A 13249-nucleotide genomic window follows, 5' to 3' on the forward strand; every position below is an offset into this window, starting at 1 on the left:
CTGTACCTATCCACATCATGGGAAGAATTGTACCTCTTCCCAGGTTGCCACATAGGTCATCCGGGATAGTGCAGACCCTCGATTCATCGTTGAAAACAATCCGACAAAGTTCGTCGGCCAGGCATGTTAATGACACCAAACACAGACAACAGTGCTACTCTCTGGTGGCCGTTTTGCTAGCCACAGTGAACTGCAGCTACGATCAGGTACATACACGCTGACGTTGTGTATTTGTACGAAGTTATATTGAAATCTGACCATGTCTTCTGGGTGCTTTATTTGCTTTTATCAGTCCTCTCATATTTTAGTCCTGTGTTCTCTCTTAGTTACCTACGTGTTCGTTGTAGACGTCAACTTTAGGCTACAGTATGCTCACAAGGGAACCTCCCCATCGCACCCCCCTCAGATTTGGTTATAAGTTGGCACGGTGGATAGGCCTTGAAAAACTGAACACAGATCAATCGAGAAAACAGGAAGAAGGTGTGTGGAACTATGAAAAAAATAAGCAAAGTATACATACTGAGTAGTCCATGGCAAGATAGGCAACTGTAACGAGAGTATGAGCTGAGGAGTGCCGTGGTCCCGTGGTTAGCGTGAGCAGCTGCGAAGCGAGAGGTCCTTGGTTCAAGTCTTTCCTCGAAAGAAAAGTTTAATTTTTTATTTTCAGACAATTATTATCTGACAAACTCTTATGTTTTCATCACTTTTTGGGAGTGATTATCACATACACAAGAAAACCTAAATCAGGCAAGGTAGAAGAATCTTTTTACCCATTCGCCAAGTGTGCAAGCTAGGTGGGTCGACAACATATTCCTGTCATGTGATGCACATGCCGTCACCAGTGTCGTATAGAGTATATCAGACGTGTTTTCCTGTGGAGGAATCGGTTGACCTATGACCTTGCGATCAAATTTTTCGGTTCCCATTGGAGAGGCACGTCCTTTCGTCTACTAATCGCACGGTTTTGCTTTGCGGTCGCAAAACACAGACACTAAACTTATTACAGTGAATAGAGACGTCAATGAACGAACAGACAGATTAAAATTTTCACTTGATGGAAGACTTGAACCAAGGACCCCTCGCTCCGCAGCTGCTCACTGTAACCACGGGACCACGGCGTTCCTGTGCTAACATGGTCCTCAATTTTGCCTATCTTGCTCATGGACTACTCAGTTTGTATATTTTGCATATTTTTTTCATAGTTCCACACAACTTCTTCCTGTTTTCTCGATTGATCTGTGTTCGGTTTTTCAAGGCCTATCCACTGTGCCAACTTATAACTAAATCTGAGGGGGGTGCGATGGGGAGGTTCCCTTGTCAGTAACTCATTTTATTACTCTGATGAGTACTACTCTTCCGCAGATACCGTTTAAGAATTCATGTGTTTTCTACTCTCTTTCATTTATATTTTCATTATTTTTCCACTTTTCTCTATTACACCACTCAATTATTTGAAACACTGTGCTCAGTTCTGTTGTTCTCGACACTTTACTGCTCGCTTCTGGCCTCATAGTTGTGATCTAAACTTGAGTATTGTTTCACTAAATTTCATTCCACAAACTTTTACGTCTTCCACCCTTTCACTGAACTGTTGTTGGACTTCCTCTTCTTCCTTTCACCATACAGCTACGTCATTTGCATTTAACGCATACAAAGAAAAAGACACGCAATTGTTTCATAGCCGTAATGTTTGTGTCTAAGTAGTCAGTATGAGGTTCATAATGAAATTTACTTTACCGTGTAGTTACGTTGCTCGAGTCACACCGATCATAATTTTCGACGACGTATTTCACTTAATATACTGGCTACTGTCTTACGGAAGTCCAAGTCGCTAGGAAATCTCACGTACTCTAAAGTATACTGCTATCGTGTATGGGCAGTGTAAGTTCACATCACGAGGCTTAAATCATATGTGTGATATATGAGCAAAATATAGGCTATTAAATAATTGTCTTGAAATATTAATACCGCAAAAAGAGGAAGTTGAGAGGAACTGCAGATTTACGTGGATACTTAATGATTTTCAGCAGTATAGGAAATGACAAGAGAGCTATGAATGGAGTTGCCTTATTAACAAATAATAACTGGAACTCTAATGTCGATAATTACACTCACGTAAATGACAGAATGATAACATCCAGATTCAGAATATATTGAGGCATTTAACGGTGATTCAGGAGTACGCTTCTGAAGAAAAGAAGAGGCTGAGGCTCTTGATCAAACCCTACAAAGCGAAGGAGCTAAATACAGCAAAACGATCCACATTTGATCTGCCGTGATTTTAATTTCACAATAGGAAGTAACCCACTGCCCCTGCGGAAAGGACTTCTGGTGACTGGCGGATAACACATCAGTGATAATGATCTTGTCTTAAAAATTGTGCCTCTAATAATTACTAATTGTTTACAGTGATATATATATATATATATATATATATATATATATATATATATATATATATATATACAAAGACACTAGTAGCGAGTGGGAGAAAGATCAATAAGAGATTATGTGGAAGCCAACAGTAAAATATGCAAACAAGTCCAGTACGTTCGTGTTTTCAGAAATAGTGGCTGTTACTCGGAGGACTACTTAGTGGAAAGAAAGAAAAAGGTTTTACTGTACACATTACACATATTACAAGATGAGAGCGTAAAACACTTTTACCACAACAGACTGGATATTTGCTTAAACCAGACAGATGCAAATGATAGTTTAGGAACCGAAAGGGAAAATATAAAACCATGTATTGAACAGGGTGCAAATGAATCACTAGGAAAAACGAATAAGAAGATATCGCAATTACAGTTGATGTGATATATTTCCAGGCGAAAACAGAATATGCGGAACTCCATGTTGGGGATGAAATGATCCATACGAGAAAAAAGGGGATACACAGCTGAAGAAGAAGTCAAATATAAGATGAAATTTTTGGTAAGCAAGCACTCAACTTTCAGACTTAGAACTCACGACAGTGCTAACAACATCACACCTAAAAGACGTGCTCTCCACGGTTTTGTCACATTACATTATCCCACAACTAGGCTGTGTGACTTTCGCTGTGAAGACGTGGTGGAATTCGGCGGTGACGGAAGCAATCGAGTCGGCAGCGCAGGGTGCGGCGCGGCAGCGCGTTCTATTACTGCAGATAAGCCCCTGGGTGGCGTGTAATCACCACTGTGGAGCATGCAGTTTGCCGTGTATCGAACCGCCAATGTACACATGTTTGAGCATGCATGTCCCGCTTCCGCCTGATTAGATGGTCGCCGGGGGCTGGCGAGATAAGGACCGTCTGGCTGTGGCAGAGCTCGCGTTTGTGCCCGCGCCCTGCGTCGCCTGCGCCCCACGCAGGGTGCCGCCCCACCGTCAAGGTGACAGAAGCACCCTTTGGCGGGACACTCGGCAGCTCGCTTTGTATTATCTAGCTTGCTACGTTTCTCGTGTGAGCAACAGATCATTTTCCCGGATTTTGCACTACAGCATCGGACGCCCTCCCTGTATTGTTTCCTATTCTAGTTACTTCAGCGTCGCTTGACTTAATTCGCCTACATTCCGTTACGTCTGTTCTGGTTTTATTGATGTTCGCCTTATAAGTTCTTTTCAAGACACTGTCCATTACTTTCAACTGCTCTTTCAAGCCCATACCCGTCTCTGACAGAATTACGATATCATTGGCAAACATGAAAGTTCTTATATCTTCACTCAGAATTTCTATAGCCTTTCTAATTACCTCTCTGTTTTCTACCACAATTTGCTCAACGTACAGATTGAGAAACATCTGGAATAAACTACAATCTTGTGTGTATCCCTTCTGAACTATAAATTCCTTTTCAGGTTCTTCGGCTCTTATAAGGTGAAAAAGAGAGGCTTAGACGTCACCAGGAGAAAAATTTGGGAGATTCACGACATAAAGAAGGGCAGCATCGGCCGTAAATTTTTATATTTTTACAACCGATGATACCCTTCTTCCTGTTGCCAATCTCGTCAATGCGTACATGAAGCACGGTGTTCCTGAGGGAAACTAAGCTCAAGGCAATTAAAGAGACTTTTAGGCGAAAGAGAAGCACGTGAATGGCTATCAAATGCTCAGACTGCAAAGGGAAAGCTTTAGTAGTAAGGACTACGTCAGGAGAACATACTTGTGGACAGTGCTGCAGATGAACGTGAAGATGATAAGGGAGATATGATACTGTGAGAATAACTTGACAGAGCACAGGTAGACCAGACAGGCAACATACCCTCAGAAGTTTGGAATAATACAACTATCCTAGTTCAAAGGAAGACAGGTAATGACATGTTACTCAGTTTAATAAATCATTTCTGCGAAATAGTGACACTGTTTGTCTACAGAACAACTGAAAAAGTGGTATATAATGCAGTTTAAAACGCTCGGATTAGATACACAAACAACCACCAACGAAGGCTGCGTGGAAAAATTCCAATGAAGTTTGCTACATGCTCGATATTCAGATGATTAGCATTTCCATCACTAAATCAGAGTAACTTCATCTGCATTTCTCACATAAGGTAAATTTATGTAGAGGAGTTCTCCTTCAGAAATGGCAATTGAATGTTGTTTGTGAGAACATAAAAGCCCACCAGAAAGTGCCTAAATTCGACAGAGGTGTTATCATGGGCTATCGAGAGTGCAAGTAGTTGTCTGCAGTATTGCTACTCGCGGCATTCCACGATTTCATTCGAGTATACACTGAGACGCCAGAGAAACTGGTATAGGCACGCGATTTCAAATACGGAGATATGTACATAGGAAGAATACGGCGCTGCTGTCGGCAATGCCTATATAAGACAACAAGTGTCTGGAGCAGTTTTTAGGTCTATTAGTACTGCCACAATTGCAAGTTATCAAGGTTTAAGTGAGTTTGAACTTGATGTGATAGTCGGCGCACGAACGATGGAACACAGCATCTTCGAGGTTGCGATGAACTGGGGATTTTCCATTACGGCCATTTCACGAGTGTACCCTGAATATCTGGAATCTGGTAAAACATCAGATCTCCGTCATCGCTGTAGCCGGAAGATGGTCCTGCAATAATGGGACCAACGACGACTGAACAGAATCGTTCAACGTGACAGAAGTGCAACCCTTCCGCAAATTGCTGCAAATTTCAATGCTGGGCTATTCACAAATGTCATCGTAAGATCCATTCAACGAAATATCATCCGTATGGACTTTCAGAGCCGAAGGCGCACTCGTGTATCCTTAATAACTGCACGATACCAAGCTCTAAGCCTCACCTGCGCCTGTCAACACTGGCATTGGATTGTTGAGGACTGGAAACATGTTGATTGACCGGACGAATCTCGTTTCAAATTGTATCGAGTGAATGGGCGTGTGCTTGTATGGAGACAACCTCATGAATCCATTGACCCTGCATATCGGCAGAAGACTGTTCAAGCAGGTGGAGACTCTGTAATGGTGTGGGGCGTGTGCAGTTGTCGTGGTATGGGATCTCTTATACACCTAGACACGATTCTGTCTGTCACCTGTCAGACAGTTCATAAGCATCCTCTCTGATCACCTGCATCCATTCATGTCGATTGTGCATTTCGACGGTCCTGGTCAGTTCCAGCAAGACAATTAGACACCCCAAATGTCCAAAATTGTTACAGAGTGGCTCCAGGAACACTCTTATGAGTTTAAACATTTCTGCTGGCCACCAAACTCCCGAGACACGAACATTATTTAGCATAGATATGCTGTTCAGAAGACATCTCCTACCCCTCGTACTCTTACAGATGTATGGACAGCTCTGGAGGATCCATGGTGTCAGTTCCCTCAAGCACTACTTCAGACATTAGTTGAGTCCATGCCACGTCGTGTTGCGGCACTTCTGCGTTCTTGCGGGGGCTCTACACTATAGTAGTGTTTCTTTGGCTCTTCAGTGTAGAATCGATGTTTCCACGAGGACTACACTCACTGACATTCTATATCCTCTGGCGTATGAGGGGCTGGTAGAGACCACGCAGAATACTGCAGCCGGTAGAAGCGCAGATGGCAGGGCATGTGCAGGGAGAACGATGGTGGTGGGGGCTACTGACAGGCGCTATAGGGGAGATGCCAAGCGCTGGAGGGGAAGGGCCATACTAAATTGAGGGCTACACTCATATTTTTTTGTTGTTGTAAATATTAAGTGGAGCACCTACAAACACACACTCGCATGGCATCCATTCAAAATGATCTGTCACCTCTGCTTTGGATAGTGTCTAAAAAGAATTCCACCGACAACACAGCGATTTATTATCCACTTGTAACTTTCAGAGAAGTTTCACGACAGGCGACTTTTGAGTAAACCCTACACATTTATCTTGTTGCCATGTTAAAATTTGTTTCTTTTCCGAAACACGGCGGAGTTCACACAGAGTCTCACCTCAGTAACAAGTTGTCCAGATGCTACTGTGAGAGGATTCTGAAACAGTGGTTTATTAAGTTTAATAAGTGAAGAATTGAGGAAAATTAAGATGAGTGTCTTACAAGAAAGTACATGCTGCGCACAAAACAAATGTGTAATGCCTTCACTTGTGTTGTTCCAAAAGTCACAGCATTTGTCGTTTCACCAGCTATCGACGGCCATTATAATTACATTCTTTTGGCGAAAAAGTCTGTAGTTTGTGAAATACCACAACAGATAATGAAGTTTTGCATAGTAATCATAAGTCAAAGTACTCTCCTCTTCGACTTTTATCATATTTCAAAATCTCATATCGATATCTTAAACCGTTTATAAAATATGAGTAATGTTGTGGGTATTCCATTCTGGCTTTATCTCTGTCGTAGTGCGCACGCAAATGAAAGTGCTACATCAGATCAGTTTTCTCGGGATTGGTGACAGACACAAGTTTAAAGAAAAATTCAGTATGTTAGCTAAATATCATATACACCAACATATTGTGTAATATGCACGAAATGCAAGACCATAGCGACCCGTACCTTTCATTGCAAACTTTTTCGAATTTCGCACAGTATATTATTTCCGCGTAAATATCACAATAACTATGACAATTAACAAAATGATTCGCATATCATAATGAATTTGACAAATAAAGCTGCAAGTCGAGAAAAAAAATGAATTTTTTTTTACAGAACAGTTCCTGTAAAAGTATCTTGGGAAAATTTCAGGGAATGCGCCTCGAATCAGACGAATCAGAAACGAATGAACTCGCCCAGCCCTTTCGACGAAAATTGATCACTGTGCATCCAGCACCCTATCCTGTTCTAACTCTGTGTTGTTCGCTCTTCCCTGCAGGATCGAACAGTCATATAACATGCCTTGATTCAGGAACCAGGTTTGTTAACAGCAAACAAGTGTCCAAATGGACTGTGTGCCGACTTCTAGAGCATCACTGACCACTAGCACGGCGACCATAGCTGCAAATTCCCTTGACGAGGCAACAGAAAGTGACAAGTGGACAGCGGTGCGCCCAACATCACTGCTGTAAACAGCACAGACACTACGACGCTTTTTCAGAAAGTGACCGGTTCAGCGTAAAGTTTCAGGATAGACATACCCGTATGCGGGGCCTCTTGAGGAGAATGAACGTTACCAGATTGCCGTAAATATTGCCCTAATGGCCCAACGCCTCATGTGATGATTTAGCATACCATTTGGTTTACAAAACGATCACAAGGCGTTATATTCTTGGCACGTTAAGTCCGATGGCTGTGCACTATCCCTGAAGTCGCAATGACATTACCTTTAACAAGATAACGTAAGACTTCGCCCTGCCCTTGCTGTAGAGCTCTACCTCGATGCAGAGGGTGTTCGACTGATGCTATGATCAAAATTCTATCCACATCTCTCAACCACTGAAAACATCTGGTCAATCTGGTCAGAGAGACTGCTGGAAGACTGCCACATTGCTGCTCGCTAGCAATTACGATGATAAACTCACACGTATAGTGAAGGAGAGTGGATTGATATGTTTGTATCAGTCATCCACGCCATGTTCGATGCGATGCCCAGACGGACCAGAGTCGTCTTTGTTGTTAGAGGTGGCAGCACAGTTTAATGCAAGATGGACACTGTATACTCCCTTCAGCAACAAATCGTTAACTGTTTGCTCCAAGATCACTATAGATTTAATCATGTATTTTGTTCTACTATACCATACACCGATAAACATTAAAATTTCCTAATTTTCTCAATGTCCTGACATTGCAGTTGTAATGAACTATAGTGCGTAACCACTCAAAATTAAAAAAACTTTTTTTTTCTTAATCTGACACCTTTGGTTCCCTCATAAACAAAGTTACTTTTCGAATGTACGTTGCGTGCCACTAACCTCTTAAGATATTCAGCTCCAATTCAAAGTATATACACATACTACTCAAGTTATTGTACTGCGTGCATCCCCAGAGATATCGTTTGTAGGGGTATCAGCTGGCTCTGAAGCTACAGCTTACATTACCAACAGTGACAATGAAACATCTCTTGATAGCTCCTGGACTCATCAATTGGTATCATGCATGCATACATTGTTTTATCTTCTTTTGTCTCTTACCCCGTGACAGTTGCATTACAATCCAAAACAGAGAGGTATTTTGTACCAGTTTAGATCAATTTAATTCGCCTTCTGATTGATGAAATTAAAAGAAAATATGTTTGCAGGTGCTCACTCTAATTTTTATTACGTTTTAAAAGCCTAGGCATAAATATACTGATGAAAGTAAATTGGTTTCATGTTTAAGTGTTAGTCACTGATCATCATCTTTATCAACTGAAGAATTATATTTTTTGAAACCAATCGAATTACATATCTTATTTTTATTTACCTTCTCATCGCGTCTTCAGCCTACCGAAAATGCGGTAATTGCTACGCTGATATCTCTGTGATGATGCTGACACATGTGTATCATACTTCTCTAGAGATGTTCCATGACTCATTTTATCATTTATGTTGTAAGATGTTCAGTGATTGTCATAGATATTCTTTCGAATTATGTCTCATCTCCTTAAAACTCCAAGAAATCAAAATATTAGGGAAACTTAAACCTAAATGAAACACAAGTTATTCACTAACAGGGATCCACCTATGCAGCCTATATGCGATTCTTGTACCTTTTGTTCAGTCTGGGATGTGATTTTTTGTAATCTAATGGAACCTATACATACAGTTGCCGAAAAACGTGTGTTATATTGCACACTTCTGGCAATTAAGATATTGTTGTGTATGGAGCAGAGAGACCTCTTATTTGTCAGGATGGCATTGTGGAACCTGTAAACTGTGTTTCGGACTCCAATAAAACATGATTAACAATTGAACACCTTCTCACTCAGATTTATAGGTCAGTGTCTTCTCATCAGCAGTGGCTGACACCTCGTTACAGTGATATAGTGGAATTCAGATAACTTTGGTTGTCAGCTTGACTGGACAGCCGTCAAAGCTGCTGCACCAGCAGTTTGGCTAAAGTCTTGCTGGCTGATGGCTGGCTCTCTCCAAGTGAAGCTGAAGTGTGAGTACGAGCCCCACAATATGAGATGGCGTCCTTGATCTTGTAGGCAATGATGACTGACAGGGACACTTCTTTAAGCACTGTGCTGTCGGAAGTCAGGTAGTCAGCAGATTCTGGTTCCACTGCACATGTAGGCCTTTGGCACCTGGAAATGACTAAAACAGTCATCAGGACACAGGCAGAATGTTCCTCTCATCCAGTAGTGATAATGATGTTAGTGCAATAAGTATCATAAAATGTACTAATTGGAAGCCCTGAGTGTCCCCATCAGTGATGCGGCAGGCAGTGGCCAACAGAAGGTATTATTGTGTTGGAGGTAGAACTTGTTGCTGCATGTTACAGAAGTTAATGAATATATTATTATGTGCGATTGGACCCATAGGGATCACGCAAAGCTTTTCCGATTCAATTTTTTAATTCTCCAAACTTTTCTCATTCTTTCCCCATGAATTCTCTTTCTTTCCTCTGTCCATTTTGTCCCCTGTCTCTTGCAAACTTCATTCTCGGGTTGTACTTTCCAACTATTGATTTTTTGCTTGTATACATTTCTGTTCATAACTTCTGAAGAATTTATTTGTGCATTTGCTAGATCTGTTTTGGTTTCTTGTATCCAGGGTATGGTTTTCAATTTTTCAATGGATATTAAAATTTTGTGGGAGAGTCTGGGTGTTGGGAGTCTGTGGATATGACCGTAAAATTTTAGTCTTCTTTTCCGGATGTCTGCGACGAGGTTAGATAATTTTTCTGTAGTTTTCCGAGACTGTAACCTGTATCCATCTTCCGTTCTTTTTGGGCCAAGAATCTTTCTGATAATTTTGCGTTCCTCTTTGAGGATGCCTTCCAGGTCGCCTTTTCTATGGTGTGTGAGTGCTTCGGGCTTGATCACTGTATTGTAGTGTCGTATTTTTGAGTGAATGGAGAGACACTTTTTATTGTAGATGTTGTGGGTTTTCCAGTATGCTCCTTTCAGTTTTTGCAGTCGAACATTTTGTGCAGTTTTCTCTCCCCCTGTGGGGTCTAGGACCTCGCCTAAGTATTTAAAGAATGGAACTCTCTCAATTTGTCCATATTTTGTAGTCAGTTTTTGAGTTTCAAATTTTGAGCAGATGAATTTGGTTTTTTGAAAGGAAATTTGTAGCCCAACTTTTTCGGCGCATTCTTTGAGAATGTCTATCTGTTTAATTGCTGTGGTCTCGTTTTCTGCTAGAATGGCCACGTCATCTGCAAATGCCAAGCATGAAATTTTAATACCATCTTTAGATCTTCCTAGTTGTATAGGCTTCCAGCAATTTTGATTCTTCAGTTCTTTTTCCCATTCTCTGATGACTTTGTCTAAGAAAAGGTTGAAGAGGAGTGGAGACAAGCCGTCACCTTGTCTGACGCCGGCTTTGATCAGGAAGGGCTCTGATATTTCACCCAGGAATTTTATCTTAGAAGTTGTGTTTGTGAGCGTTTCTTTGATAAGGTTTAGGGTTTTCGGATCGAGTCCTAGCTCCTCAAGGATAATAAAGAGAGATTGCCTATCGATTGAATCATAAGCCTTTGCGAAATCAACAAAGGAACAAATGATCGGACTGTTTCTGACTGCCTTGTATTTTAGTGTTGTCTTCAAATTGAAAATTTGTTCTGCACAGGATCGGTGAGGGTGAAAGCCAGCTTGGTATTCACCAATACTGTGTTCGAGTTGTTCTTGTGTTCGTTGAAGAAGACAAGCTGAGAGGATTTTATAAGTGACTGGGAGAAGGGAGATTCCTCGATAGTTGTTTATATCTGCCATGTCTCCCTTTTTATGCAGTGGATGAATTAGGGCGCATTTCCTACCTTCTGGTAGTTTTTCTGTCTGCCAAATGTCTGTGATGATTTGAGTGAGTTCTTTGAGGAAATTTGGTCCAAGATTTTTAAGTAGTTCTGCAGTGATATTATCTTCTCCGGATGCCTTGTTGTTTTTCAGTCTATGAATATGTCTTTGGATCTCCTCTAGTGTAGGTGGTGGGGATTCAGGATTTGTGTAGATAGCAGTTTCTTGAGGGAATCTTGAAGAAGGTTCAGGGCAATTGAGGAGTCCGGAAAAGTATCTTGCCAGCTCCTCACAAGTTTCCCGATTTGTGAGCGCTAGTTTTCCATCTGGTTTTCTGAAACATAGATTTCGTGAGCCGTATCCATTGATTCTCCCAGCAAAGGTCTTATAGAAGTCTCGTACATTATAGTTACGGAAATTTTCTTCAATAGACTCACACTGTTCCTTGAGGTACTTCCTCTTGACTTGTCTGATTGTTTTTGCCACTTGTCTTCTGGTGTTGTGGAAGTGATCTAGATTTTCTGGGGATTTTTTACTGTTATACTTCAGAAAGGCTTTCTTTCTTTCTTCCAGCGCTTTTTCACATCCAGAGTCCCACCAGGGGTGTTTTGTGTTCTTTTTCAACGGGATCAGTTCTTTTGCCTTCTTTGTAATTTTTGTTCGAAATTTTTCCCAAGAGTCAGCTGGTTCCTTTTCCCACTCCTCCTTCAGATTGGTTTCTTTGATTGTTCGTGTGTCAAATTTCATCATGTGTGTTTTCTTCGGATAGAATTTTTTTGGGGTGAATTTCACTTTAATGCGTGTTAAGTAGTGGTCTGAGTCAATGTTCGCCCCTCTGCGGACTTGGACATCATGGATCTCTTTCTGTACGAAATAGGAGATGGCAATGTGGTCAATCTGATATTCGCCGATCTCTTGTACGGGGGACCTCCAGGTCTTTTGTTTTCTAGGTTTTTTTCTCAAAGATGTAGACATTATTTTTAGATTATTTTGTTGGCATAGTTCAATAAATCTCAGTCCGTTTCTGTTGGTGAATCTGTGTGCTGGATATTTTCCTACAGTTTTTTGGTGTTCTTTCTCTCTGCCAATTTGTGCATTGAAATCTCCCATTAAGATTTTGATATCATCCCGGGGAATTTTGGCCATGACATCTTCAAGTTTAGTCCAGAATTTTTCAGTTTGTAGTTGGCGTTTTTTGTTGTCTATGTTTATGGGTGCATGAACATTTATCAATGTGTATTTCTTGTTGGCGCACTGGATACGCATGGTCATGAGGCGATTATTTATGGAAGAGACCTCTCTAATTGAGCCTAATATATTTCTGTGCACCGCAAATACCATGCCCAGGAGTGGCGTACCATTGGCAATTCGTTCGTCAGTCTTGCTCTTGAAGATGTGATAGTGTCCATAGTCTATTGTATTTTCATCCGTGAATCTAGTTTCTTGTAACGCTAAGATCTTAATTTTTTGTTGGTCTAGCTCTGTTACTAAGTTGTGTAATTTTCCAGGTTGAATTAGGGTCTGAATGTTAAAGGTACCAATGTACATGGGACCTTGGGACGAAGTTTGCTTGAGAACTCTGATCGTGATGGCCCAGGTTCCCCAGAATCCGAAAACCCAGTTGTCGTCTGTCGACGAGTGGATTGGTTACCACCTGGGGTAATTCTGTCATTACTCTCACGAATCATGATAGCTTGCAAGTTTTGGTCCAGTGTTTCCACTGGGTGTTTAGAACCAGGGACTGTCAGTTCCTGGAGCATATAATACAGCCGCACCTACTAGATGGACAGACGCTGACCTCGCTGCCGCTCGACTCGAGTACAGACGCATTGAGGATTTGGAATGTGAGATTTTTTTTCAAGGTTTTCTCCTATAGATCCGCCGTGTTCTGCGTTAACAGGGTCACCTCGTGTAGGATGTGGCTCTTCACCACGCACGGACGGTCTTGGACGTAGCTTCCTCAGAGGCAAAGGTCTTGC

The sequence above is a fragment of the Schistocerca piceifrons genome, chromosome 5 (assembly GCF_021461385.2).
Source record: "Schistocerca piceifrons isolate TAMUIC-IGC-003096 chromosome 5, iqSchPice1.1, whole genome shotgun sequence".
In the NCBI taxonomy this organism is placed as follows: domain Eukaryota; kingdom Metazoa; phylum Arthropoda; class Insecta; order Orthoptera; family Acrididae; genus Schistocerca; species Schistocerca piceifrons.